The sequence below is a fragment of the Maylandia zebra genome, linkage group LG20 (genome assembly GCF_041146795.1).
Source record: "Maylandia zebra isolate NMK-2024a linkage group LG20, Mzebra_GT3a, whole genome shotgun sequence".
Classification (NCBI taxonomy): domain Eukaryota; kingdom Metazoa; phylum Chordata; class Actinopteri; order Cichliformes; family Cichlidae; genus Maylandia; species Maylandia zebra.
In genome coordinates, this window is record NC_135186.1 from 4855058 (window position 1) to 4869729 (window position 14672).

Below are 14672 nucleotides of genomic sequence, written 5' to 3' on the forward strand. Positions count from 1 at the left end.
CTACATAACAAAGAAACATTGCTGTAACAAAAAGAAGAAATCTGTCAGCATGACTCTTTGGGCTTAAGGTGTAAGAAATAAATGTCTAAAATTACAGAACATTTTTGCAACTCATTGCTCACACTGTCCTGTAATTAAAAAGCATTTTATTTAATTGACAGAATTCTGAAATCTACTACTGTAAAAAACAAACACACAAACAAAAACAGAATTACTTTAGTACAGTAACTTTTCTCTAATTTAACTGTTTATCTGTTACATTGGTGTAGCATGAATGGCCGTGGGGGAGGCCTTCATCGGTAGAAAAGTTGTAAAACATTAGAAAATAAGGTTAAAGTCTGAAGGCTATGCCCTCTTTCACATTTACAAAACAGTCCAGCGATGTTTTACACCCCTGCTTTACACGATCAACCTCTTTACACAGCTTTCCAGTTCGCACTCCTTGTGTTTTCTTTCCTAGTTTGCATTCCAAATATCTTTTCCAGGTTTGTATTTTTTTGTTGTCTTTTATTGTTTCCTTGTGCTTTTTGATTATTCTCCTCATGAATCTTTATCTTACTGTCTGCATGTGTACATCGATTCCTGACCAAACATTTGCTTTTTGAACATTTTTTCTGACTTCTGTATCCAGTGTTTGAATCCTCTCCTTCTGCGGAATCACCTATTGGTTCATATTAAAGTCCTAGTATTAGCTTGCCATTAACAAAGGCTTCTTCCACAACAAAGGGGCTTTACAACTGGAACTGTAAATATTTAGGTCATTAATGGGAAGAGACAGGGGGAAATGGCAGAGAAAGAAGGAAGGGGGGGGGGGGGGGGGGAAACGAGGAAGGCAAAATAAGTAAAAGATTAGGACAGGGTGGGAGTGAGAGAAAAAAGAAAGGATGTAAGTGACTTTATTGATAGTGTTGATTTACAGTGCCTTACTAATTAATGTAAGGCACTGTAAATCAATGTAAAGTTTATGTTTCAGTAATTCCACCAAGCTTTCTAACTGAAATTATATTATATTATATACTAAAATACAATTATTTCTGTTATCCATGAATTTTTAAATATACTGTTTTAGAAAAATCAGAAAATTGCAAAGCACATTAGTATTTTTTGATTATGATGCCAAATTACAGTTATTTATTTGGTTGTAGTGGTTGAATGGTGTGCTTGATAAAACTCTCAGAGTGCCAGCTCAAATTTGGGTATGAAAACAAAAATAAGAGCACCGTTTTTAGATTTACACACATCATTGGCAGATTTCTAAAATATTTGTGTTTGGTTGTTGCCAAACTGCTAAAAAGGCGAGGATGTCTTACCTGAGGAGGCCTTGAGCCTTTGTTTACAGCTATCAGCAGGACTCAGTAATAACAACGTGATTACGGGAACATCCTTGCTGTCAAAATATTCCCAACACTAAAAGATACCAAGATAACCGATCAGGCCCGATCTCATTATCTGCTGTTAATCTCAGATTATCAGATGTTGAATGTAACCTTATTGCAGCTGAATGTACTGACTAATGATGACAATTACTGATAATTTAGAAAAAGAACAATTCCCAAATGATTTTTCTCTCCCTGTCACTATTGTTAGGAATAAACAAGCCTTCACAATACACCCAGGCATAACATTATGACCACCTGTCTAATATTGTGTTGTGTCCTGACCCGCGGAGGCATGGAGTCCACTAGACGCCTGAAGGTGTGCTGGGGTCTGTGGCCCCAAGATATTAGTAACAGATCCTTTAAGTCCTGTAAGATGTGAGGTGGGGCCTCTGTGGATCGGACTTGCTTGTCCAGCACATTCCACAGAATCTGGATTGGATTGAAATCTGAGGAATTTGGAGGCCAAGCCAAGGCCTCAAACTCATTGTTGTGCTCCTCAAACTATTTGTGCCATTATCCTGGGTGCATTATCCTGCTGAAAGACGCCATCGGGGAATACTATTTCTATGAAACAGGTCTTAAGCAATCCTTAGGTAGGTGGTTTATTTCAAAGCAACATCCATATAGACGGCAGGACCAAAAGTGTCCCAGCAGTACACTGTCCAAAGTGTCACACTCATCCTTTAGTGCATTCTTGTGACAGGTGTTCCCCAGGTAAATGACCCACACAAATGCTCATGTGCCCATTGTTGGTGCTTTCAGCGATGTACAGGGGTCAGCATGGACACCCTGACTGGTCTGCAGCTCTGTGTATTCTGACACCTTTCTTTGAGAACCAGTATAAACTTTTTTCATCAGTTTGAGCAAAAGTAGTTCATCTGTTGGATTGGACACACAGGCCAGCCTTTGCTCCCCACGTTCATCATTGAGCCTTGGCCTCCAATGACCTTGTCGCTACTTTACTACTTTTCTTTCCTTGGACCAGTTTTGATAGATGCTGAACACTGCAGACTGGGAACACCCCACAACAGCTGCAGTTTTGGAAATGTTTTGATCCAGTTGTTTAGCTATTCCAACATGTTCCTTGTCAAACTCATTCAAATCCTTACACTTTTTTTCTTCTTCTAACACATCAACTTTGAGGACAAAATGTTCAATAGCTCCCTGTTATATTCCACCCACTAACAGGTGCCATGATGAAGAGATAATCAGTGTTATTCACTTCACCTGCCAGTGGTTGTAATGTTATACCTGATCATTTTATTTGTATATGTAGCAATCAGAAGTGATGCCTGAAGGCCGAAAAATGTCAAACAGATTTACTTTCACAAGTGGAGTATTATGGCCTTTGTTAGTCAAAATCTATTAGAACTTTATTGGGATTTTTTATTTTGGATTATTACAACATAACGGACGAGGCTGGTGGACAGAGGAAAAACAGAAAGAAAGACAGTGAAGTTGGGGAAAAAGTTAACAGAAAGAGACTGAGAGAAAAATAGAGGAGACGAAGAGGGATAGAGGGAGAGGGGAAAAAACCTACTGGGAAACCATAGCAACAACCAACATATGCATGCAACAGCACACAGTACTAATAATACAAGATATTTCTGGAGGCAGCAGCAGCAGCCCAAGATACTGTGTGTCTGTGTGACATAGGCAAAAATTTACACACAGACACAAGGATGCATTCCCACCCTCATGCACACAAACATTCACACACACACCCAACTTAGAGATGCACAGAAATGTTTGCCATGCACACACTCACACTCCCCATACACACTCTATACTCCCAGGTCCAGGCACCAATAAACCTCATTGGGGCACCAGCACCAGAGGTGAGGCTGCCCCAATGAGGTTGTGTTTGCATAGCTCAATTGCAGATTAAGCTGTCATTATAAGTAACAATTTAGAACAATTATTTCTCTTGTAAAAGCACACACCTGCCAGGTTTCCCTCACAGTGTCACTCTCCATTGAGACTTTTTTACCTCACACTTTCACAGGGTGGAACTGCAGCCTTTATTTACCTAATTTTCATTGCTATAGATATTTATGAGAAAACAGAGCCTCTAATTAGCCAAACCACAGCCTGGGCTGCATGCCCAAGAGGCTCCTCTCAATTCATCAGCCTCAATAAAGGGAGACAAGCCTGGGCCTGAGTGGCTACTGCACCTGGGGCAGCGGGGCTGTTTTGCCATGGGTGGGATTCTGTTTCCATCAACAGGATTAAGCTCTTATGAGTGCGTTTATGGAGCTGAGACTGAGATCCGCTCGGGCTGTTTCACAGCTACTAATGTGACAGAATTTCACCCTAATTGTTTACCATGTCAGGCTCGGCAATTCAGCGTTAATTAAACAAAACCCAGTAAAAAACACATTCATCACCAGCTCGGTGACATGGTGTTTAAACAGAGAGCAGTTTCTGTATGGTCCCGTTACCAAGCATCCTTGGCTGGTGGCACCTTTTGTGTCAAAAAGGAGTGCAATGCCTAAATTACAGCAAAGGGTAGAAGACAGAAAATAGCAGACAAAGACTTGTATTTTGCATCACTGGAGACTGTTTAGGAAGTGTGCAGACTGTTTGTACCACACAGGTTGATGTAGAGTCTGATTAAAACCAGTATGAAACTACAGACTGTTTACACTATGTGGGCGTAAAAGAATGAATTACCAACAAGTAGACGGTGCTTGTAATTGTAAAAAACAAGGGACCCTTTATTTCTTTATATTATGCTATTAAAATAGGAAATATTTTAATACATATATATATATATATATATATATATATATATAAACTAACACCCAGCACGCCCCTGCGGGCGGTTTATCCTTCAAGCCTTCAGAGGCCTGGGAGCTTGAGGGTCCTGCGCAGTATCTTAGCTGTTCCCAGGACTGCGCTCTTCTGGACAGAGATCTCCGATGTTGTTCCCGGGATCTGCTGGAGCCACTCGCCTAGCTTGGGAGTCACCGCACCTAGTGCTCCGATTACCACGGGGACCACCGTTACCTTCACCCTCCACATCCTCTCGAGCTCTTCTCTGAGCCCTTGGTATTTCTCCAGCTTCTCGTGTTCCTTCTTCCTGATATTGCTGTCATTCGGAACCGCTACATCGATCACTACAGCCGCCTTCTTCTGTTTGTCTACCACCACTATGTCCGGTTGGTTAGCCACCACCATTTTGTCCGTCTGTATCTGGAAGTCCCACAGGATCTTAGCTCGGTCATTCTCCACCACCCTTGGGGGCATCTCCCATTTTGACTTCGGGACTTCCAGGTTATACTCAGCACAGATGTTCCTGTACACTATGCCGGCCACTTGGTTATGGCGTTCCATGTATGCCTTGCCTGCTAGCATCTTGCACCCTGCTGTTATGTGCTGGATTGTCTCTGGGGCATCTTTACACAGCCTGCACCTGGGGTCTTGCCTGGTGTGATAGACCCCAGCCTCTATGGATCTTGTGCTCAGAGCTTGTTCTTGTGCTGCCATGATTAGTGCCTCTGTGCTGTCTTTCAGTCCAGCTTTGTCCAGCCACTGGTAGGATTTCTGGATATCAGCCACCTCCTCTATCTGCCGGTGGTACATACCGTGCAGGGGCCTGTCCTTCCATGATGGTTCCTCGTCTCCCTCCTCTTTCTTGGGTTTCTGCTGCCTGAGGTATTCACTGAGCACTCGGTCAGTTGGGGCCATCTTCCCAATGTATTCTTGGATGTTCGTTGTCTCATCCTGGACTGTGGTGCTGACACTCACCAGTCCCCGGCCCCCTTCCTTCCGCTTAGCGTACAGCCTCAGGGTGCTGGATTTGGGGTGAAACCCTCCATGCATGGTAAGGAGCTTTCTTGTCTTTATGTCAGTGGCTTCTATCTCCTCCTTTGGTCAGCCTATTACCCCAGCAGGGTACCTGATCACGGGCAGGGCGTACGTGTTGATGGCCCGGATCTTGTTCTTATCATTCAGCTGACTCCTCAGGACTTGCCTGACCCTCTGCAGGTACTTGGTGGTTGCAGCTTTTCTAGCGGCCTCTTCATGGTTCCCATTCGCCTGCGGGATCCCCAGGTACTTGTAACTGTCCTCTATGTCTGATATATATATATCCTCTTATTAGACTTCCAAACTGTCTTTAAGACATTATTTCAAATGCTTCGGATCCTCTATCTCCCACTCCTACTATATATATCTCTATCATGACCTAAAACATGGGACATGAATCTTTGTAATATCATGAATAATTTTATTTATTATAGTCTTGAGTCTAAGTCTCTTAGCCTCAAGTCTAGATACTTTATAATGGTATTCAATAATAAGGATATACAATCTTAAATAGAGTTACATCCCTTGACTTTGTTTCAGTACTCCTAATCAATGATGTCTTTCTGAGAACTGGCAAACCTTCCCTGAGAATTACACAAAGACACTTTATGTCCTTTCCCAGTCTTCCAAAGTACTCAGGAGCTCCCTGACAGTATACTGTAGATATTTAAAAACTGAGATCTAGGTATTCCAAATTGTTGGCAGATTGCACATCTGGAAAGCCACCATCAATGCTGAAAGGTATATAGAGGGTTTTAGCTGTCATCCCTGTTAGACAACATCTCCCACCCCATGCAGGAGACTCTGACAGCACTGAGCAGCTCCTCCAGTGGCTGCGGCACCCACGATGTGGGACGAAGAGATTTTGCAGGTCTTTCCTCCCCACTGCTGTCAGACTCCACAACAAAGACTTTTGCAGCTAATCAAACACACACAAACCCACACATGTGCAATAAGACTAAGTGCAATACTCCTTTCTGACAAAGTTGTATTTTTACTCAGTTGTATATAGAATTTGTATTCTATTTATATCCTATTGTATATTGTATTCTATTTTATTCTACTTTATATAGTATTTGATTTTATTCTATTCTGTACAGTTGTGTACAGTATATTATTCATATTGTATTCTAAGTTTTGCTATATAACTTTTGCACTGTCCACTTTCTGCTGTGACAAAACAAATTTCCCACGTGTGGGACTAATAAAGGTTATCTTATCTTGTCTTAGTCATCCAGATGACATCTTTTTCTGTTTCGAGTACTTCATTGACTACAACAGCATGGCTTCATAGTAGAAGAGGCCTGGTGCTGAGCTGGCTTGCCTACAGACCAGACCTCCAAAGAACTAAAAACATTTGGCGCATCGCGAAATGAAAAATGCAACAAAGAAGACCCAGGACTCTTTAGCAGCTAGAATCATCTATCAGGCAAGAACAGGACAACTTTCCTCTCCTAGCAGTCCAGCAGCAGGTCTGCTGTTGTTACAGTGGTGAACACGACCCTGTCACAACTGTTTTTTAGAGTGATGCCATCAAATTCCAAATTACCTTATTTTTTCCCTTTAACTGGTACATTTTCTCAGTTTTAACATTTGATGTGTTTTCTATGTTTTACTCTTGACAAAATATGGATTTCTTTTCAGAATTGCACTTTTGCACAGTTTTTATTCCTGAATTTTTTTTTTTTTAAAACACAGATACGTTTTGAATGTGCAGAAAGCGTTGAACAACAGATGAATTCTTGCAGAAAGCATATCGGGGCTGGTACATTAAAATAGCATCATTTATCATTGATTTGAACAGACACATGGTGGTTTAAAGAGATTACTCACATGAAACACAGAAGTAGCCTGAAAGCTGCAAACTGAAAGCTCTGGCTCTCACGCCTCACAGAAAAGTAAACCACACCTGTGCTTGCGCTCACTCAGCATGACAGGATGAAAGGAGGAAAGCATCACAGAATAGCAGGCAGCCTCAGTGCATCCTGTGCTGAACAGTTACCTTACAGAAACAAAGACATTTCCACAATATGTTGATGCAGAAGTATAAGCTGGCATATCCCCACTCACTTCCACTGCTCAACATCTGGAATGTGTAATCCCCACCCTACCCTCCCCACATTCATGTTTTTAAAAAGGCTTGAATCTACAGTTTTGATTTGAGCTCTTATCTTATCTTATCTTTTTTTTTTTTTTTTTAATGTTTTATACTTTTACTTTGAATTTAGTTAATTTCAGCTAGTTGAGTTTGTTCATTTCCGTTGTTTTTTTAATGTAGTTATTAAAATATAAGCACCTGTCTCTTGCTGTCCTGGATATCTCGTGGTCTCAGTAAACATTTACATCAACGGCCTCCTCAGGCTGAATTTGCTGACACATTCGTTCAAATTTACCAGTTAAGATTTCTTTCTTTCTTTCTTGCTTACCTTCTTTTCAATTTGAGGTATAATTTTGAAATTATATGTCTGCTAATTAAACTTGCTAAACTAAGCCTTTCAAGTCTAATGTGAACTAATTATAAATGAACCGTAGTTTTCTGAAGAAAAAGAGCAGAGCGTTTGCGTGTTTATCCATAAACACGAGCCCACTGTAAATAAGGTAATGGACCGTTTCAAAGCACCAGGGGTTATTCTAGTCCAGCTGTTAGGCTAAAGAGGCCATTGCTACCTGTATCCTTCTGTTGCTGCTGCTGGATGTAGGACTGCCTGCAGGTACTCAGGAGGATTATCATTCGTCCTGACAATGGTGGGATTTGATCAGGAGCACTAACAACACATTACTGGCTCACCTGAAGCATCACCACCCGGCAGTGTCAGCACACTGGGGATCATCAATACTCCTCTGCAGAACCTCTGCTTCCCAGATTAGACAGCTTATAGCCATTAATTAATTAGGGTGATTGAAATGACTTTTTTTTCTGTCTTTTTTTTTTTTTTTTTGCTTTCCCTTTGACAAGAAACACACAAATGTGTTCACGAGCACATGCCTCGTCATGTAAATACCAGATCCTGCTTTTCAGGTATGGGCCGACCCTGATGACCTCGACTCAACATGTAGTGCGCCGTGTTCACCACAAGATGGCGATTAACAACCACTGTTTGACACCAGAGCTGAAGCACAAAGGAGTTTAAGACCTGCTAACCTTACAGGTAAGTAACAGTTGCAAAAAACAAAACAAAAGTGTGAGACTTCCAAAGGCGTTTATTTATAAAAGCAGTGGCAGAGAGCAAACTGCCAAATATGTGGATTCAGCAGAGAGACAGCTCTCTGTACTTAACTGTAACTTCTGTTGTTAGCCACTATACAACCATGAAATTAAGAGACATTTCCAATTAATTTCCAAGTTAGGTCTCTGCTAATAAGTGTGCGGATGAGTATAGACTGTATACTTCTGCCGTCTCGTAGCCCTGGCTTACAGCTGGTGGCACGATGACTCTTCTCTACACTGAGTGAGCAAGTGTATAGAGTCCATCCTTAGTCCAAAGCTGACAAAACAGTCACTCGTGCAGATTTTATAACTTATTTAAACAACCATATTATTTGTATCTTCACTGATCCATATAGGAGAACCTGTGTGACTGATTTATTATTACTTATTATTTTTAATATTATTATATTTTATCTATCTGTCTGTCTGTCCCTTGTAATGTTGTTTATATTAGCAGTACTAACATTAAAAGACTTACTAACTTTATTTCCTAAATCTCTGAATGGAACGATAAGGCTGTTCACAAGTTTAAAAAAAACATAACAAAAACCAACCAAACAAATAAACAAACAAAACCATTTCTCTCCATAAAATAAAATCCAAAACTAAAACTGTTAAAATTTGTGTGGGCCAGTAATTGTTCTCTATGTTGTACTTTTGCCAGGAAACTGAGCAGACTTGCTGAAAGCTGTCCGCCACGGCTAAACTTGCAGCTTCACAAATGGTTCTTTCATAGGTTGCAAAGCCATCTTGGCTGTGAAACACAGTGATGAAACCTTTTGGTTCCATGCTGATTGCTCGCTCCTCCCTTCTACATTGAGTGTGTAACCACATCATCACGCATTAGCTGGTGTCAAGGTATTTTTAGACCTCAGACAGTGGGTTTAATTCTCCTTTCAGTTTCCAGGCATAAGGCAGTCTGACTTCTTGCACATGAAATTTGGTTAACTTTTGCCATTTTTTCCACTTCAAATGAAACAGCTGAAATGATTGTAAAGCAGGCCGAGTGAGAGCAGCACATTGACGCAGATAAACAGTGAACAATTAAGGCAGCAGACACATGACATCAGCTCAGCACCCGAGGTGTGATGTTATCTCATCTGACTCTGGTCTCTGTCCTGACAGCATGAGAGTCCCACAGGCCTGATCAGCTGAGTTAATCAGTGAAGCAGATTACACTGTTTACCTCTGAGCTACAGCTTTTGATAAGAACAATATTACCAACATTTACCAGAGTTGGCTTCAACATGGCTTCGTTTTTACTGTCCATACTGTTCATCATAGATGTTCAGGTTATTTTAAATGCCTTTTTATTAGTTTCCACTAAACTTTCCACACAACCTGTTTGCAATCCCATTTTCTTGTTGCGTATGTGTGTAAATGAGAGCAAAGTGCTCTAAAGTCATTTAAAAACGTGCATTTCTCATTATTTATAACTGATGATTTAAAATGAAAGGATAGAATGAATCTATTCCCTCCTGACAGGCTTGTGCTCACTCCTCTTGGAGGATATCACATCTCAGAGATGCCTGAAAGGCTGTTTACTCTTAGTTAACCATACAGCGAGCCATGTGAGGATTCATTCTTCTCTCAGAGGACTCTTTAAGTTAATGAGTTATTGGTGGACAAAGAGCTGACAAGCCCACTGCCACAAACTAATCGACGGCCTTCCTTCCTTTGGCCCGAGTCACAGAGGTTATCAGTGACAAGGGAACAATAGGAAGTGGTGCGACCAGTCACACTGCAGCACATCACTCACCACATGAAAGTCTCCACACGGCTCTGCAAAGCTATGGAGCTGTTGGTCTGCCACTTGCATCACATGCGATGTGACGAGGCTTTGACCTCAGCTATATTATTACTTCTCACTGCCTGAAGTTTCCCAGCAGCCGTGACGTGTCGTGACTCTCTCTTCACGGCATCTGCACAGAACACATGACCCGCCAACAAGCATGCGAAACTACTGGAAGTGTCGACGTGTTAACAGGAGAGCTGTGACTTGCAGACATGTCAGAGCTGCTGCACAAACAGGTCCATAAAAGTCCAAAAAATCAGAGTAAAAGAAAGAAATGTCAAACTCTGTCCCTCATTTAATCAACCGATTCGAACTACAATTTTATTTTATTTAATAACTGTACAGTACTCTGTTTATAGTAACCATTGCCCTTAATGTAAATATGTAAGAAAAAAAATTGTGTATGTTTCTGTTCTGTGTCCTGTGTACTGTTTGTTTGTATATGTGTCTTTCTGGCTGCTGTTAAAACCAAATTTCCCCTTGTGGGACAATTAAAGGATTCTTCTTCTTCTATTTTTTATGCCGTATGTGCAAAGAAGAGAAGCTGTGTGAAGTGGCTAAACTGCTGATTTGACACAGGAAATATATGCATGGTAAGAACAATAAGATAAAAAAGAACCAGTGATAAGCAGTAGCTCAAATTAAGTTCATTATAAAACAACAGCAAAATTATATGCAATACATAACTGTTTGCCACCAGATTTGCTAAGGTTATGTCTACTTGCTCACAACATGTTTTTGTTGCCCTCAAGTGGTTGAGAAAATAGTTATTATGGATTTAAAACTTTCATCAATGTCTTTATTTTAATGGGGGAGTGTCTGTTCACAAACCCACAGAGGATAACAAGTTTTTAGTTTCCCTCCAGCTCTTCGGAGCACTTTAAAGTTTATTTAATTTAAGTTGAATGATATTTAATAAGCCAATTTCATAAAGAGTAGCTTTGCATGATTTACTGTTCACAATAATCCGTATTTGGTGGTTTAGGTGGCTAGCACTGCTGTATGTCTGAAATGAACATAATAGGGATATCCCCTCTTACATCATATACCTATCCATCCATCCATCCATCCATCCATCCATCCATCCATCCATCCATCCATCCATCCATCCAGCCAGCCAGCCAGCCAGCCAGCCAGCCAGCCAGCCAGCTAGCTTCTTCTGCTTATCCAGTTTAGGGTTGCAGTGGGGCTGGACCCCATCCCACCTGGGTAAGGGCATAGGGCGAGAAGTAGACAACTTAGATAGGTCCCTAGTCTGTTAAAGAGACAGACAACCATTCACACCTATGATCAACTTGGCATCACCATTGTTGTCTTTGGACTGTGCACAGGGAATCAGATAATCAATAGTAGGAAAAAAACTGCCTGAAGTACAACGTTTAGTACAATCATTGAGTCACAGAGATTGTTTGCTCATATGCTGATCTCATTACTCACATGACGAATGAGAACATCCACCACTGTTACAGTTTATATATGATGGTTTAGAGAGAGTGTGTAAAAATGAATTAATGGACTCATAAGTGGCACCTTGCCCTCTGTGACTGTATTATCTTTAGATGTGGGCTGTAGTATGAGGATGAAACCAGTTTTCAGGGTGTCTCTCTCCTGTAAGGAAAAGGCGTGTGATACTGGTTGCATGCATCCTTGCCAAAACCAGCCAGTAAATCAAAGCTTGGCTGCAAAGCATTTCAGTGCAACGCCTCAGGCCAGGAGTGCACATAACTAAGTCTGAGTCAAATGTCTGTCGGTGTGCAGTGCCCTGTCTGCCCTCAGCATCTGAGTCAGCCTGCTGGTCAGAGTGGGTGTTGGCACGCTGAGGGTATGGGCCATCCCCCGAGTAACCTCAGTCTGAGCTGCCACGCAGCTTTATCACTGGGAAGAATGACAGAGAGTGGGCACAGTTTTTCCCTCTCGTACCACAAACTGTCGCACCACAGCTCTTTTGTGGTTCAAAAGTTTAGCAGAGTTCCTCCTCCAGTTTGATTGTTTCCTGTTAATGTGGATCACCCACTGTGCAGGTTATCAGTGTGCAGCGTGGTAGCGCTTACCTCCCTGGTTTGTTTAACTATCAGTGTTTGTTTGTTGCCAGACATTTGTTAATGATGTGTTTCTTCAGGGCTGAGTGGCACATTCTTGCTCTGACACTTCAGATGTTTTTTTAGCTCTTTTGCCATTGAGGCCCAGAAGCCTGTAGACTGAAAGGCAGCTAAATTAACACAACCAGTCAGTCAATGCTGGCCTTTGCCACCTGAGAGCGTGTAAGAATTTGTACTGAGGCCTCGCCATTCATTCTGCAATACAACAGGTCTCTGACAAGTGCTCCCTGAGCTCGTCTGGGTCTGCTGGGAGAGCAGCTCTCCAAGGAAAGAGACTCTTATACGAGGCCAAATAGAGAGCTTAGGTAACAAGAGGTAAGCTGGTTGCTTCTTGGCTTGGTGCTGCCATAACAGAAAGGGTAATAAGAAGCAGTGGCTAATGTGTTCCTCTACTTAAGGAAAGGGCAACAAAAGCAAATGGTCAGGGGTCAGCTATACTAATGCCATCAGCTCCTAAAACCTCTCAGAGTTACAATCCTTTTACACTAGAGAATTATCAGCCGTATAGTGTGTATTCTCAAATGTCCATAGTCTTTGGATTCAAACAGCAGAATGGGAAGAAGAGGAAACCCCCTCATTATGTTGGTTTCCCAGTAATGTTAGCTCTCGGGTCGCTTCAGATAATTAGCCTGATTTTAGCAGTTGTTAGCTTTTGTTGTGTGGCGGTTCCTGAAACCTGGTGGAATCACTGGATAAATCATTATTTTGTTTTATTCATCTGCATCATCACATATCAGTATCTCTAAGTGGGGACTAAAACTTAGAGATTCTCTTCAAACTCAGAAAAAGAAAATAATAATAATAAAAATAATAATTTGTCATATAGCAAGAATCAATCATTTTGTGTAATCTGGGCATCTTACATCATACGCTGAATAGCATCATCACACAGCACCATGCAGCTAAGACTTTTTATTTCTTTGGCCTGAAAGCAGGTAAAACATGCCATAAAAATAAAGCAGAGCCCTCTTGATCTGAAGAAGAAGCAAGTTGTGGCATTGCCACTGCTAATGGTCATGCCATTACTCTTCCTGGGTTCACTGCAAGTTCTCCTCTTATGTAACTGTAATGCTGGTAGATGCTTATGCAAACATGTTCTGGGCTGCCTCTTTTCAGACCTGTGTAATCATACATTTATTGTCAGCGTCAGATAACTTTATGTTACAAATTTGGGGCTTTGTGTTTCTTTTCTCGCCTCCTTTTTTTTAATCTCTGCCTTCATCATGGAATAATCACCTTTAATTTCCGTGGGTTTGACGGTGCAGTGTGGTTTATCACTGCGCACACAGTTCTACTCTGAATGGTTTACACGCTTCTTTGAATAATAACACTGGGAAAACCCACACAGGGTCTCAAGGGTCAAAATGCATGTATTTTTTTGGGCACTTCTGACTCATGGAGTGGGGTTGATGGGTAATTGGAAGAAATGTGCCAATAGAAACAGCATACATGAGAAGCTCTGTCTACTTTAGTTCTAATCAAACTGCACAGAGCATGGCATGCTGGGAGAAAGCCTACCCCCACCATAGCCTGGGAACACGCCAGCTTGTCTTGAGAACTTCCAAATAATCACAGCTTCCCGTCCTCTACTCTCTCAGAGCTCCCACTGTGTTGTAATATAACCTTAGAAGGGGGTAGCAGGGCTGTGCGAGGCCGGTGCTGTCAGTTGGTACATTATAGTAGACGCTGCCGGACCGCCGCGTGATATTACTAAATACTCGCCATCGCTTTGAGGTTGCTGAGGTGAACTGCTCGGTTCTAGCAGGTGGGGAGCCGGGCGGGGCTCGGGCTTTCACAGTAGGCTCTGGTTGATTAAAAGTGTTTCAACACAGTGGTGACCGGTGCTACCCAACTGCTTGCCATGAGGAAACTAACAGCATCATATATTACAACGATCAGTTGGGGATGGGAAGTGTTCCCACATCAGTCACAGCACGAGAAGCTGATTTAAAGGGGTGAGGCATTTTTAATATTGTCCCAGTGAAAGGAAAGAATCGGTCTCTGTCAGCTTTAAGTGAGTTTATGTGCTCAAAGCTTGGTTACTGCAACATTTCAATCAAAGCATTAAGTTTTATGGTGGGCAGGCCATAGTGAGATATAGTCGAGTTGATGTCTGGCGGTATGTTTTGATCTGTTTGGTCCAAGAAATGGAAGAACAGCAGGTAAGAAGATGTAATGGGCTGCTGGGGTTCATTATTTTTCCAATTTTACAACATGATGCAATTCCCCATTAAAGGACAAAGTTCAAGATTATAATGTGATATCATCTGAACCCACTGTCCATTTCATTCATTATTTTTTATGACACGAATCATGAACTGTCAGATGATTATGGTATTTTTTTATGTGCTGCTTTTCTAGAATAACATCACTTAATGTTG